Source organism: Armigeres subalbatus, chromosome 1, assembly GCF_024139115.2.
Source record: "Armigeres subalbatus isolate Guangzhou_Male chromosome 1, GZ_Asu_2, whole genome shotgun sequence".
NCBI classification, from domain to species: Eukaryota; Metazoa; Arthropoda; class Insecta; order Diptera; family Culicidae; genus Armigeres; species Armigeres subalbatus.
In genome coordinates this window covers 154,120,267-154,136,430 of record NC_085139.1, presented here as the reverse complement: position 1 = coordinate 154,136,430, position 16,164 = coordinate 154,120,267, and the positions used below count along the sequence as shown (strand labels likewise).

The 16,164-nt window shown below is 36.5% G+C and overlaps 2 protein-coding genes across 3 annotated transcripts in view; one reads left to right on the top strand and one right to left on the bottom strand.

Moving 5' to 3' along the window:
• The window catches only part of LOC134205317 (synapsin), a 278,521-nt gene that overhangs the window by 145,689 nt on the left and 116,668 nt on the right, over positions 1-16,164 (bottom strand). The window lies entirely within an intron of this gene.
• The window catches only part of LOC134205319 (uncharacterized), a 109,326-nt gene continuing 96,651 nt past the window's right edge, over positions 3,490-16,164 (top strand). The window contains exon 1 of one of the 2 annotated variants that reach the window (XM_062680473.1): positions 3,490-3,622. The gene's annotated coding sequence lies outside the window, so the exon portion shown is untranslated. Of the gene's footprint in view, positions 3,635-16,164 lie in introns of both variants that reach the window. The other variant, XM_062680472.1, reaches the window with a different exon arrangement.

Genomic DNA, 16,164 nt, shown 5'->3' with positions numbered 1-16,164 from the left:
AAACCATTATTCTGAAAAACTGTTTAGTTTGTATTACATCCGCTGGGGGCGATATATGGATCAACCAGTTTTGTTAGATGTCGCAGGATACCCAAGTAGCACACTTGTTGCAGAGAAGTTACTGTAACTCGTTTGTAACCAAATTTGGTCACATTTGAGTTGCTGCAACCAAATCAGTGTGAGTTGTGCTACTCGGGTATTTAAAAGTGCCGCCATTTGCAGTTATTTGAGATTTGAAAACCAATGTGTTCAGAAAAGTGTGTCATATAACTACCGTTTCTGCCTCATACACAGGATGCCTTGGATTCGATCTCAGGCCCATTTCATTTGCCTACTTTGTATCTTTTTGTATACTTCTCATGTTACAGCAATCACTAGGACAGGAAATGGATTTCCGTAGCGTTTCCATTTCATTCCTTACCTTCAACTTGACTAGTCTAACAGTAACTGTTAGTATTGGAAATGCAGGAAAAACTTATTTCTTAAATCCAATTAGAATTCCGTATTTTGCGTTCCTATCACATCCCAACAAAGTTTTTTTAGCTGAAATAGCTTCTTTTTGGCCAAGTAAGACCAATATCTCTCGAATTTCTAATGTGGTTATTATCATCAATGCTATTTAGGTATTTTTATGATAGAATTCATTATTCATTTGTTTGCGTAGTACATATATTTTTGGGCTATTATTATACCTTTGGCGAAGGTGGCAAACTCTATACAATATTTGATGGTAAAGAGCATTGACATTATCAGAAATGGTTTAGAAGAAAATCGTTGGTCTAGGACGAACTGTACAAAACGACCATTCACGGACGTTCCAGATCTGCGGAAAGGCCGTCTGGTAGCCACCTGCGGTCGTTGCAGAGTAAGAACTGTGAATTAACACTAAGACCACCGTCAAAAATGTCTTAGGAAAAATTGCGCTACTCTAGGACGAATTATCCAGAATGAACATTTTACGGGTTTTCCAAATTATTCGGAAAGCCGCCTGGTGGCCACGTGCAGTCATAGCTGATTAAGACTTTGAAATATCTTCAAGATCACCGTCAGAGAAGGTTTAGAAAAAATTGCGCTGCTCTACGAAAAACGGTCGTTCCGGATTATCCCGAAGGCCATCTGGTGTTCACCTGCAGTCATAGCAGAGTAATGACTGATAATTTCATCCAAAATCACCGTCAGAAATGGTTTAGAAAAATTGCGCTGCTCTAGGACGAACTTCACAAAATTACTATTTTTACGGATGTTCCGGATTTTTCGGAAGGTCGCCTGGTGGCCACTGTGGTCGTAGCAGAGTAGGAGCTGTGTATTAATATCGCCGTCAGAAATGGTTTACAAAAAATTGCGCTGCTCTAGGATAAACTTTTCAAAATTACCATTTTTACGAACGTTCCGGATTATCCGGATGGCCGTCTGGTGGCCACCTACGGCCATAGGTGAGTGAGAACTGCGAATTAACTCCCAGGTTATTGTCAGAAATAGAATAGAAAAAAAAAGTGCGAACGAACGAACTTTCCGGGTTTTCCGGAAGGCAGCCCTGTGGCCACCTGCGGTCATAGCAGTGTGAGAAATGTGTTTTAGCTTATACATGCCCATCATAAATGGTTTAGAAAAAAAATGCGCTGCTTTCGGACGAACTTTCCAGAATGACCATTTTTACGGACGTTCCGGATTATAAGGAGGCTCGTCTGGTGGCCACCTATGGTTATAGCAGAATAAAAACTGTGAAATATCTCCAAAATCACCATCAGAAATGGTTTAGAAAAAATTGCGCTGCTCTAGGACGAACTTCACAAAATGACCATTTTTACGGACGTTCCGGATTTTCCGGAAGGCCGCCTGGTGGCCACCTGGGGTCATAGCAGTGTGAGAAATGTGTTTTAGCTCAAACATCCTCATCAGAAATGGTTTAGACAAAATTGCGCTGCTCTCGGACGAACTTTCCAAAATGACCATTTTTACGAACGTTTCGGGTTTTCCGGAAGGCCGTCTGGTGGCCACCTACGGTCATAGGTGAGTGAAAACTGCGAAATAACTCCAAGGTTATTATCAGAAATGATATAGAAAAAATCGCGATACTTTAGGATGAATTGTTAATAAAATTAATAAATAATTCATTACTGGTCCCTTTTCCCAGTGCACCTAAGCCTTTTATTTAGCTATATTTACCCGAGCGTTCTATCGAATCAATTGATGAAGAACTAATTTTTGGAGGAATACATGGTGGTTTGGTGCAAATTGGTCAACTAACTAAAAAGTTATCTCATTTTTACTCAATGTGTTGTACTTTTTACAACGGTGCGAGTCCCGGAAGGATAATAATGAGAATTGATTGGCCTCATCCTACAATCGAGAAACAATTTTTAAATATTTCGATCAAAGTTAATTGCCTATTTCCGGGGATTAAACCACTCGACTTGGACATTAATTTACAATTGCGAAGGTTTTTCTGCAATTAATTTACATACATTTTCCAAATCAATATCTTCCACATAACGTACATATTCACATATGAGTTTTCACAACATTTAATTTTTAAATAGGTGCAAACTCATCATGGAGTGCACTAAAATATTCAGTTCCATTCCTTTTTGCATGCGCCTGACTGGAGCACTTTGTTTACATAAAAAGTTAGCAATTTTCATTATCGAGAATTTAGACAACTCACATACGATTCGAAATGCGAAATGATGAATAGAGAATCAAATTTGCATCTTTTTGGGGTTTCTCAGCATTTCATCCAGAAGTTAGTATTACATAACAGAGCTGCTCCCAGTAGTTCAAACCATGGTACGAATTACAGTTATGTAATTATTATGGGGCCCTCCTTAGCCGTGCGGTAAGGTGTGCGGCTACAAAGCAAGACCATGCTGAGATTGGCTGGGTTCGATTCCCGGTGCCGGTCTAGGCAATTTTCGGATTGGAAATTGTCACGACTTCCCTGGACATAAAAGTATCATCGTGCTAGCCTCATGATATACGAATGCAAAAATGGTAACCTGGCTTAGAAACCTCGCAGTTAATAACTGTGGAAGTGCTTAATGAATACTAAGCTGCGAGGCGGCTCGCGTTGGAAACATTATTTTCAATTATCCAAACAAAATATTACCAAAAGCTCAAATACACTGTTTATGCCACCATCAAGTCATTTGAGAAAACTTAACTTAATCCAATAACGGCTGACTTTACTGCATATCAGAGCTTTCCTGTTCTTTGTTGCAGCACAAAAGCTACATGAGTTCACGCTACCAAGCTTCCAAAAGCTCAATTGGTAACGTAGAGTCACTAATACTCCGACATGGAAAAGTTGTCGCCCAAATAAGTAAGACCTCATGCTACCAACAGCAACGGAAAACGTGATCGCGACTGTCTGTGGTGCATCAACAAAGCCTAATACGTCGATCGCGACGGGTTTTGTTTGTTGTTTTATGTGGAGGTTTTACTCTCTTCTCACGGCTTGCTGCTGTCAACGCGCTTTCCGCTAAATGCTCTGTTAGTTTGCTTTAGGTGGTCGCGAACGTCGGACGCGTGTGGTTAAAGCGTGAAGATCGCGAGCGCGCGAGTTTTAGTGAGAGTTGACATCAACGCGAAAGAGGTCGTGTGTGGTGGTGTATATGTCGACAAGGTTGGAATTTAGGTGATGCCTGCAAAATCAATAATTCTGAGCTTATTTCTGGCGAATCTATGACTGAGTAGGCTCGGAACAGCTAAAAACATGATCAAATTAACGATTTTAGTGACCAACGTTGGAACAACTGTTCATATGTGAATACTTCTCCTATAGTTTTCAGATATCTTAATGTTTAGCACTACGATACATCAGAAACTTCCATAGTGACAAAAACTTGTGACTTCTGACGGCATAAATTTACAACGCTCAAGTTCAATCGCTCCGGTACGCGCTTTTACATTTGTCATTCTATTCCGTGGATGTGAGTGGGCGTTGTTCTTGGATTGTCGTTCGAAGAAACAAGTTTGGAGGCGAAGAATTACCAATTTGGGAAGCGGATGGCATTACGTTCATATTATGTATGGTCCACGACGAAGGCGTCACAGTTGAGTAGATGCTTAACATTTTAGTGCAAATAGTGCATGCAGTGAATGCTGAGTGTGTTGTTGAGCGTTGGGAACAGAGACCTTGAGTTTTTTATTCCCTCTTGCCAGTGATCGAGTCAACCAACGCTTTATTTGAGGTTTCGTCCAGTGATTTCCGACTTCAGTTATCTTCCGCATTCTATGCCAGGTTTAAAATTAGTCTTCAAAGGCTTGATTAAATTTATTTCTTCAACAGGTTGCACGTCCAAATTTTTTATCAAACTTTTTTGTCATGTCATATAAGCTAATATTTCCCAGTTGAACACGTTCAATAGCAAACAATAGTTATCATACAATATCCTGTTTGAAGCAAAAATGTTATATTAATCAGTAAATACTCAGAAATATTAATTATAAAACGTATGTATCTCGGAGCTTTTGGGAATTTTTGCTTGGGATGCTTCACTATTCAAATTGGACCAAAGCAGATGTTTTAGATCCTCCGAATTGGTCTGGAGTTGAGATCAATTAGTCTTAAATCAACTACGCTTGGTACCAAACTTTTAGCAATTCAGCGTGTACATGTAAGTTCTTAAGTAGAGTTCTTGCTAGCGTTTAATGGTTGATAAAGGGCTATTACAGATTATTTAGGTTCTCCAAATTATTCTGGAGTTCAGATCAATTGGTCTACCAGGTCAACAACGCCTGGAGGCAACACTAAGTAACCAAGCATGTCCGTGTAAGTCCCTGTCTGTGAAAGTGTAGATCCCTTTCGAATTTAAATAAGTCCATAGCAAATGATTTAGGATCTCTTAATTGTTCTTCAGATCCGATAAATTGTTCTACCATGTAAACTACGCCTGGTACCAAACCGAAAGCAACCCAGCATTCTTATGAGCCAATAGCAGATATTCTAGGTTTCTCAAGTTATTCTGGAGTATATTCATTTTGTCTACCAAGTTAAATATGCTTGGTACCGACCCAACCCTAGTAGCAACCCTAGATCGATTTGGTTGCAGCAACTCTAATGTGACTGGATTTGGTCGCATATGAGTCACAGTTACTGATATGTGACAAGTGTGCTACTCGGAAATAGCAATTTATCATGTCTACATTAGCCCCTAGAGCTCTTGCAAATTCTTCATTATGCAAATAAATCAATAACAGATATTCTAGGTTTTTGAAATTGTTCTGCAATTGAGATAAATCTACAGGGCAATTAGGACCGATTCCAAACCGTTCCTCCCAATTGTTAAGGAGTTTAGATCAAATGATCTACCATGTTACCTACGCCTGGTTTTAAACATATAGCAATACAGCATGTTCATGTAAATACTTAGAGCCCTCGAGAATGCTTCCCTATACGAATAAATCCATAGCTGATGATGCTATGTTGTGATTGCAAACTGATAGAAAATTTGACGTCATTATGTTTTTGCACTAATCCGGTTAGTGCTTGTAAACGATTTTCCTGACTAAATGGCTTATCTATTATCACTCATCAGTGCCTCTATAGTACTTCCAGACTTTTATTTTCGGTTTATTTAAGTGAAATATGGCTTGAGCAGCTAATTAAATGATATAAAAAGTCGTTAGCAATGGAAACATATTATTAATTTAAAATAAATAGCCGAAATTTGACGAAAAAAATAAGTTTGGGATGTTAACACTTTAAGATGTAAGCAATCGGTGATTATGGAACCAAAATAATTTTACAATACTTTACCGATACGTTTTTGACGTAGGACTTACGTCTCTCTTCTCTATACCGGATGCCATTTCAAATTTTCTAAACCGATTGGGTTACGCTGTGTTGAAAGACTTTGAACAAATTTTAACGATTTATGCCTTAATCGAAAGATAGAATGTCTTTCATTTCAATGCTTGATAAGACCCAATTTTTTTTTCATTATAGGCCTAAAACTGCAAAACTTTGGATTCAAGCAAACCTATAAATGAGCAGTGTGTTTGAGAAACTGCATATGTAACATTTTTTGCCAAAATGAGATTTCTATGTATTCTGAATCCTCGTCCAAAAATGCGTATTCTGGTAAAAAAAACGAAAAAAAAATTATTCATTTGTATGAAATTTGTTTCGTTTGTTTGAGAAACTACATATGTGCTCGCACTTTGAAGAGCAATTATGAAGTACTGATTACAGTTTTCGTACTGGAAATGACCTGGTTCAGTCTTAATAAGCCGCCTGTTATTAAGACTGAGATAATACGACTTGATATCGGAAAAGAGCTAGGCGACGAATAAAGGATCACTGTTGTAAGCCTGGAACATGGAACTGCAAGTCGCCAGGTTTCGAGATCATCCAGCGGTGCGCCGGTGACACGATAGCATGTCGACGACAGTAATGATCATGAGAAAACCGATATCATTCTTTCAACCGATGGCGGCAGCGACTAAGCGCTTAGCATTTCTGCCGACATCGATTCATCATACAATCTTTGAACAATCTCAAACTGCCAGTTGAACAACTTAGAAAGATAATCTACAACCAATTAGCAGATGGCAGATTTGAATACAGTTCTGCATAAGAACCTTACAGAAACTGTATAACATTTTGGCATATCTACACAGTTTCGGAAGATTTTTAAACAACCAATGGATTTAAATCTTAACATTTTGTATATATTAATACGTTCGTTCAGAAATTGTGACATTTTTTTCACTTACAACAAACGGAAATTGTTTCCCTTATTCTAAGATTTCTACATTTTTTATATTTATCGAAAAGAATCCTTAAAATTATAAACACTGCATCAGGAATTTTTTTCGTGATATTTTTGGTAAATTCTACAAGAGTTCCTCAGAAAAATCTACTGGAAACCTTTCGAGAATACATGCGGAAATTCTTCCATGAACTACTGTGGAAATCGCTTTGAAAAATCCTGCAGACATTATTTGGTAAACTCTTGAGATTTCACAGTTTTTATTTTGTAAATTAAAGACGGGATTGAATTTTTTTCTACTTTTTCTATTTTTTTTATTTATCGAAAAGAATCCTAAAAATTATAAACACTGCATCAGGATTTTTTTTCGTGATATTTTTGGTAAATTCTACAAGAGTTCCTCAGAAAAATCTACGGGAAACCTTTCGAGAATACATGCACAAATTCTTCCATAAACTACTGTGGAAATCGCTTTGAAAAATCCTGCAGACATTATTTGGTAAACCCTTGCGGAGATTTCACAGTTTTTTTTTGTAAATTGAAGAAATAAGAAATAAATTGAATTTTTTTCTACAGAAATTTCTACGATCATCGCTCCAAGAATTTCGGTGTCAAATAAATAACTAATTGATAACAAATTCTGTTATCCGGTTATCGGACATATTGATAACTGAACTTGTTATCATTTTGGCTGACTTAACAGCCAACATAACAAAAATGATACTAGAATTTTATTCGTGAAATAACTACATGAAAACAAATTAAGTTATCACTGATACCAAATTGATAACACATTTTGTTATACATGTTATTTACTGAAATAACTAATTTAGTTATTATTTAGTTATCAGCCATCACTGTTTTATCGACCAAAATAGTTGAATCTTCTTTGCCGACTTCGTTACGCATTGAAAAAAAATGTTGCCATTCACTGGGATTCGAACTCGAATCGAGTGATTGCACGGCGTCGTCTCTAGGCACTCACCCAATTACGCTTTCTTGAGGAGCAGAAGAGAAGAGCAATACGCTTTCTACAATCTTGCATTTACTGAAAACTATTTATAATCAAATCATGATGCCATATGACCATTTTATGTGAATAACAGTCAGCTGTACACAATTGAGAGCAGAATAACTTATTAATAACAAACTTTATTATCCAGTTATATTGATAACTAGAATTGTTATCATTTTGGTTGAATTACCAGTCAACATAACAAAACTGATAACCGAATTTAATTCAAAATAGCGAACCAGCAATCAATTAGAATAAATACGGTTTATCGTACTTTTATTGATTTTTTCCAGTATAATAGGTTTATACATAATAGGCCAAATAATAGGCTTAGGTTAGTTTTTCTCTCTAATTGTCATTCATTAGGTTACTAGCAGCGCCATGCTGTAGATCGATTTCGGTTCTAGTTTTATTCTAACTAAACCACAACCTTGTAATTCGCAGTGAAACGTTTCATGTTTTTATATGCATATATAAACAGCAACACTGCTGATCCCAGCAAGAATTAATCCGTGAAAAATTTTGCCATTTGGCGAATCCAGGGTCGGGGTCGACAGTTTTCGGGAGCTCCTAAATGTACGAAAAAGGTTGATTTTGGTACATACGGTTATGTGAGGGCCCGGGGCCATGACTTAAAGTCAATCAGTCAATGTTCTACGACTTAATTCCTTCTGCAGATATGTTTTTATCGTTTCCGGCGGGTTTATATGATATTTGCTCATGCGAAAATCACGAGTAAGGTTGAGTAAATTGTGGAAAACTAAAATTAGGATTCCAATGGATTTTCTATTTCACATCTCAATATTCCCATGCGTCTACCGTCCTTTCAACATCGACTATCGAAGGTTTGGCTGCAGATGATCTAGCTCTGGTTTGTCTTTTGCGTCCAAACCTAGGTTTAAACCGTCAATAGTTGAGCCCATTGCTAGATCGACTAAAGTGCGAGCATGATTGTTTTCTCCTCAACAGACCAGATCGTTGCAATTTCTTGATTATCCGACATTTCCAGTTAAATTTTCCGCTTCCCCATATATATAAGCACTGTGGATCCCAAGATGAATTATGTTGCGGTTAGCTTGGCGGTTAGTCAAGATTATTCACTGTTCCTGAATGAGCACATGCCCTTGGATCATATGTTCCGGGAGCTGCAAGGCCATTTTAAGTACTTAATAAACTTCAACGCATAATTGGTTCTCAGATACATATTTCATTATTCAACGACACCTGAAATGATAGTAAAGTTAATAAGCATAGCATAAAACAAATAAGAAAATTTCAACTCTTGTGTAAATCCCTTTGTTGATAGTGAAATAAACAAATCAATAGATATCGAGGGTAACGGGGAAAATCACTCTCTGCTTAGACGAAAATTTCAGTTCAGTGTTTGGAAACAGTTCTTGTCACAATATTCATAGCATAGGCCGGCTACATTTAACAGAAGTAGTATGTTGGCAAGGGTAGAATGCTTAGCCCCATTTCTGAACGACGCGAAATTTAGAAGCAAATTTGTATTGATAATAAAATTTGTTATTATTCAATTATCAGTTAATCACATGATTGATAACTAAATATCAAAATGATAATAAGGATAACTAATCGTGTTATCAGTTTGATATCATTTCAGTTATCTGCCTTTGCTCGGGTAACAAATAGGGTCAAAACAAAATTGATTTCAAAAATTCTTTAAAAATGAACTGTTCATCTTTTTTTACATCCAGTAGTTGAATAGGATGGTCGTTAACCATAGTTTCGTAAATATTACGTCAGTTGTGCTAAACTTATGTTGTTTTGTTTTTATCACAATGAAAACAAACTACCGCAATAATAGGTTGCGATATTTTTTCAAGGTCAGTCCTATTGTTGCGGTATTGCTTGTATTTCTTATGAAGAGCGATACCGCAACAATAGGACGTTAGCACTAATAGGCTCAAAGGAAGCAATTTTTTAATGAAAAATGTTGATTTTTCATCATTTTGAACGGAATTTTGTCAAACAAAAGGTGTTCTATTGGTTGATTCGAAAAGTTTTAGCGGATTCACAATTGTTTTGGATGCTATTATATCCAGGATAGACTATTTAAACACTACCGCAACATTAGGACATACCACAACGATAGGACGTTTTACCAGGATAGGACTCCGTAAAATCTTCGTATTTTTTGGAACGAAAAAAAATTGCAGAAATCCTTTCCAAACTGTGCAAACATTATTAAATCTATGAGGAATTATCCTTGTATCCAATCCCATTAACCTTGAAAAAAAAAATCCAACAAATTCCTATTTTTTTGTTTGTGTTGTCAAATTGACGGCTGGGACCAATGTGATCCATCTCGCCAACAAGTTCTTTTGTAAATTTTAAGGAAATAAAATGTTGCATCTGCATAAAGTCAAGGAACATTCATTTTTATGTTTTAAAATTGTTAAACGAACCCTGATTTGTTCTAGATGGAATATAAAATCTACAACACTTTAAGAGATAAACTAATTCCTGACAGAAAAACATTTGGAAAATGATGTAATGGACCGTAGTAAAAGCGTTAATCAATCAGAAACTGGCAAATACATATCTGAAAATTACGACGAAATTGAGATGATAAAAATTGAGTGCGGATGTCTTTCAATAGAAAAGTTCTGTATATTTCATTTTTCAGAATCAATGAAAATAACAACACATGATATCCCGCCCTAATAACACTTGTGTATTTGCGTGCCATTCAAAAATGCATGCTTGGAAATATCCGAAAAATTATGTAACATAGACTCCAAACCATGAGTTTTATTCTCACCATCATTTTACTGTTGTAAAAGAAGCCCCCTTTAGCATGGTAATTTAAAAATAACATTTTCGAAAATCGCGAAATCCGCATAGTCGTAACGGTAACAACCTTGAAGTTTACAATACTCTTTATCCCGTGAGAAATAGTACCAAATCCAAAATTATAGCGATAAAATGTTGTACGCGAATAGCAGATTTTCAAAATTTTTGTATGACTAATGCTAAAAAAGGAAATAATAAACAACTCTTAAATGGAACAAATATCTGTGCCAGTTTAAAGTTAATAATATTTAACTTAAAATAAACTTAAACTTAAATTCCTTCACAAAATTATTTAGTGTGGCTTTCGTAAACACGATTTATAGATATTAATTGTGGCTACCGCTTATGCCTTATAAGCAGGAGGTCGTGGGTTCAATTCCAGGTTCGTCCCTTTCCTACTTTGTATTTCTATCTTAGTTCTTCCTATACCAATACGATTCCTACTGTTATAACCTTCCACGCAATCCCAAAACCTCCCGTGGCACCTATGAGAGGTCATAGAGTTCTTTGCAACTTTCTTAAGTAGGTGTCCAAAAAAACATCCTTCCCCTTCTTCAGCATTCGCAAGGACGTGACCAGGACAGATCTCGACTATTGGAGAGTGCATTGCTTCCATCAAAGAGTTAGTGATTAGTCCCAAATCAATATCTGTGGTAACGGATGAAAGTGATGCTACTCTCATACAATAGTCTTGGCTTGTACCACCTACGAATTTGTGCGAACTGCTAAATGCTAATGCTAATTTACTAGCTTTATATACCCGGCTTTGCTCGGGGTTCAAAAGTAAATTATGCAATTCAAATGTCTTATACCAATACCAAACGCATATAAGTAGAAAAATTGACAAAAGATAAATCGATACAAAGATGTGTACACTGTGATCAGTTAATCGGTTTCTCAATTAGATGGCTGTACTGGTTTGTCTTTATGTCCTACTTGCTGTTAGGCTCCCAGTCAACACAAAATCGTATATGATGCAACATAAGATGCTAAAGTGGAGGTGATATACGTACATATTGTATGAGGAAGTACCTTTATCGCCTCCATTTTAGCATCTTATACGGCATCATATATAATCTTGTGTTGACTGGGCTATTTGGCTTAATAGGGGAAATGACGTCCTTGGCAGGTTTTGTTCTATTATTGTGAGGAGGTGTTTTTTGACCAAATTACATGAAATGTGTCCACTATATTCTTTGATATGCAAAGAATGTTGAGGCCGAATTTGAGCATAATTAGTTATAGAAGAACCCCCTGAATAATAGAACAAAACCTGCCGAAGCCGTCATTTTCCATACTTCAATATGTTTAAAAGCGCAACTTTCGTTTTTTATTCTTCTATCTTGCTACTTTCTTCTTCATTTTCCCTTTTTTAAATATTTTTTGCCAATCCTTTTTTTCCTACTTATTTTTTCCATCTTCCTTCCTCTTTATCATCTTTCTTCCTCCTTCTTTCGTCTCCCTTATTAATTTTCACTTATTCCTACTTTCTTTATTTAGTCTATTTTCTCTTTCATTTTACATCTGCATTCTTTTAAATAACTCTATGCGTTTACTCAGAAAACTATTACATTTCTCTCTCTTTAATCAATAGCACTCCTACTCCTTATAATCGTCGACTTAGAACAGAGAACATACCAAGTAACATTTCAAGTTTTATTCCGCTCTAGAAATGGTCTTCAAGATCGAATTACAAGAACTGACAATAAAACCCATTACTACATGATTCCTTCTGATGACCACTATAAGAGTAAGATATGTCCAAATGGCCCTCTCTAGATTACCACTATAAACCTCTTATAAGAGTATATAAAAATCCGTTTCAAGCCGCCCGCAAAAAAGGGAATTTGGCTGCGGCAACTGTCAAAAATTTGCTTTGAAAAAAGAGAAACAAAATCTTGCAAACAAATAATAACAAACTAATGTGTTGATGAAAATCATGATGAGGATGACTACAAAATAATACTTTTTCAAGTTTTTTTTTTCAATGTACTTTCATGGAAATGAGGTGCGCGCTCGATGTCATGGTTAAAGCTAGTGCAAAAATGAGATTAGACACTACGCGTCCGTAAAATAATATAGTTTTGGGCAATGAATTTAAAATTATTATAACATCAATAACGTAAATCTTCACTAAATTAATTAATATTACACCCAAACATGTTTGTTTTTTATATCCTTTACCAAAAACGTGTCTTTTGTGGCGAAAATACCGTCTTATAATAAATTCCAGTGATAAATTTCACTGACTAGAAGATGGCTCTCCATTTCCAATATGGCCATCATAGATTTAGATCAGAAAAATGTCGCTCTTATTAAACACCGTTATAAACCCTTAGCAATGTAAATATTCTTATTGGGGTTATTCATTTGACCACATTACGACCCAAAATTATGGCTTTGATCAAGCTTTGAAAATTGGACTTATTATGCTCTTCGTTACAACCGTAGAGCTGCTAACAAGACCAGTCGGCATTTGACGTTTGAAGCTTTTCGAACAGATTTATTAGAGGTTTATTGATAGCAATAAGATCGCCAATAAATCTGAGCAACTAGCCATGGTGACTGCTTTCATAAATTCGCTATAAGAATTAAATAAATCTAACAGGCATGAAAATTGTCACATTGGGGGTGTGTCCCAAATTTGATTGGTTCCAAATTCAAGAGGTTCCCACTACACCTGGTTACTTTCCTACTTATAAAAGAATATGTTTACCAAATTGGGGAGTAGTCAGTTCTGGAGTTCAGAACCTATACCGGATTGTTCGTTTTCTAATCAGTGTCCCTCCCTACTCCCCTTTTTTTTAATCTAAAACCCCCATCCCCATATAATCTTCTCATCAGAACAGAGAATGTGTGAACCAAATTTGGTTGGAATCGGTCTAGTAGTTCAGAAGTTAAATACACTGAGTTGTCCGTTTTCTGAACAATACCCCTCCCTCCAGACCTTCCCCTTTTCCAAATTATCCTCCCATATAAATTATATGATATAATACTCTCCTTATAGTGGTGGATATGTGTACACAATTTGGTTGAAATCTGCCGTGGGAGTTGAAAATTACAGTTAATTTATCTTTTTTAAAACTAATTATAATACTGTTTTGATCTTTGCTGATGTGGTCGATTATTTGTGCAAATTAAATTATGTGATAGATTTAGACATATTCTTCTTCTTATTATTGTCATTACATCCCCCACTGGGGACATTGCCGCCTCGCAGCTTAGTGTTCATTTAGCACATCCAGTTTTTTTTTAGACTTTAGTATCGTGATTTTTTCACATCCACAGTTGTTAACCGCGAGGTTTCTAAGCCAAATTACCATTTTTTGCATTCGTATAACATGAGGCTAACACGATGATAATTTTATGCCTAGGGAAGTCGAGACAATTTCCAACGCGAAAATTGCCTAAACCGACACCGGGAATCGAACCCAGCCACCCTCATATTACGCCTCTTTAAATCCATTTTTAAGTCCTACGTTCATTAAGCAGTTAAATCACACACATGTTTGTTTTTCATTTGTGTTATTACATATTAATGTTAGTTTTGAGGAAACGAAAAACTCACGTCTTAGTCCAGATTAGCGAATACAATATGTATTACAGTATCAAAGAAAGAGAAACTCAGGTACGCATGTAAGTTATACTTAACATCTCGAGCTTTCGCTGTGCACTATACCACTGAAACACGTTCGAATTCACCTAATGCACCTACTTGTGGTAGGTGCTTAACCAAACTAAATGCCTTTTAGGTTATCCTATGATATTTGTTTATGAAAGTAGCATGCAAATTTATTCAAATGAATTTATGCGTGAATTTGTTTATTAATTCAATTTTTGAAATATTCTGAATCTGCATAAAAAACTGGCGTAAACCTCAGTTCTTTAGAACTTGGAAAATACGGTAACAGTTTTTTATTTGAATTTTAAGATTATATAAGACAGAATGTAACTGTCATAAGATAAACATTTCTGAATGAAGTCACAGAAATGATTTTGTGAATATGAATTTGGTGGGTGTGAAATTAACAGTATTCCAAATCGATAGTCCAGTCACACCATTCATCAGCTAACACAGCATGATCCCCGCAGAAGATCGCAGTTAGATTCACTGGTCGCCGGTGATTGCAGTTCACAAGCGACGAACCCAACGCGAGTAAGACCACATCGCATCCATACATGATACAACACCATTCCGCAGCTCTCTGCGATGGAGAAATATAAGGTTCATAGACAAACAGTCAATATTCTATTTCAATTATTTTATCTACTCTTTGTAGTATTCAGTTCTAAATAATCGTGCGTTTATGGAATAAATAAATATATTTTTTTATAAATTCGAGAAGGACATCACAGTACTTCCTATCGGGGATTTAATCGTGTTACTAAAATGTAAACCATGGTGTAGGTGTTAAAATTGTCTAGGCCTCCCTAAAACCCTGAACATAGAAGTTGTGTAGATGTGCTCGCACTAAACTGCAATATTATTTAGCTATTCATACTACCAAGAAAAATAAACGAACGGATTGAAATGTTTTGTATGTCTATCTGTGATGCATACCGCTGCATCATCATGTCGACATCATGCCACTGATGGTCACCAAGTACAGTGTCGGGCACTATAAACGACCCGATGGCCTACTTCGACCCAAATGTTTGAACGGCAGTCATAAAATACCGACACGTTTTTGTTAAGTTTATCTTAGTTACACAGATTTGAAGATTCGATTAAATATCGTATTTATTCCATTGAATCTATAAAAGTTTATGAATCAAACAAACGTTGCTCAAAATGCATAAAAATATTTCCATAACGGCTGCCCAGTACACTATTTTCTTTACGAAGTCAAGAATGGACGATTCATGGTTAGCTTTCAGTACCGGTTACTGTACTTACGCATGTCGTCAAAACCTTCAAAAAGCCCCAGAGATTGCGTTGCGTTCCAGAAAGCACTGAGTTGTTGGTGTCGCATATTTGCACACATACTCACGTCGTGGAACTGACCCCGTATATGGTGAAATGAAAAAGGCAAGTTGAATGATGGCTAGAGACCTGATGTAGTTTTGTTTTGTTTTGATAAATATATTACATCACAACTGGGCAACCAGTTCATGCCAGCGAGCAGTCACCATGGAGACACACTAACTAAATAGCGAACGTAGGTCGCTGAGCGCCATCTCACCTCTGTTATGGAAGAATAACGATCAAAAAACAATGAGGTTCAAAATGAGATGAGTTGTTGTGATCGAGTTTGCTACCTTCTATCTGCATAGGCTAGATAAAAAAGGTATCGAGTAGTTTATATGGAAGAAGGATAATACGATTCCGATTGAAACTGAAAGTGAAACTATTCTGCTTTGAGGTGGTTACTGCTCGCCATGTGAATGTGCCGACATATGATGCCAAGCCGTTATTAGCCATGTTTAGGTACCACAGACGAAGGGAAGTCGAGCTAGGATCGTATGTGCTTGTGTGCTGCTCTATGCGTTTTTTAGGCAGCGAAGCATAACACGACAATGAGCGCAAATAGGCATTACCGCTGGTACTGTTCATTGATAGTGGTTTGTACTTCACAAGTGTTTGACCACTTCGTGAAGACAAATGAAAATCGTAGAGGG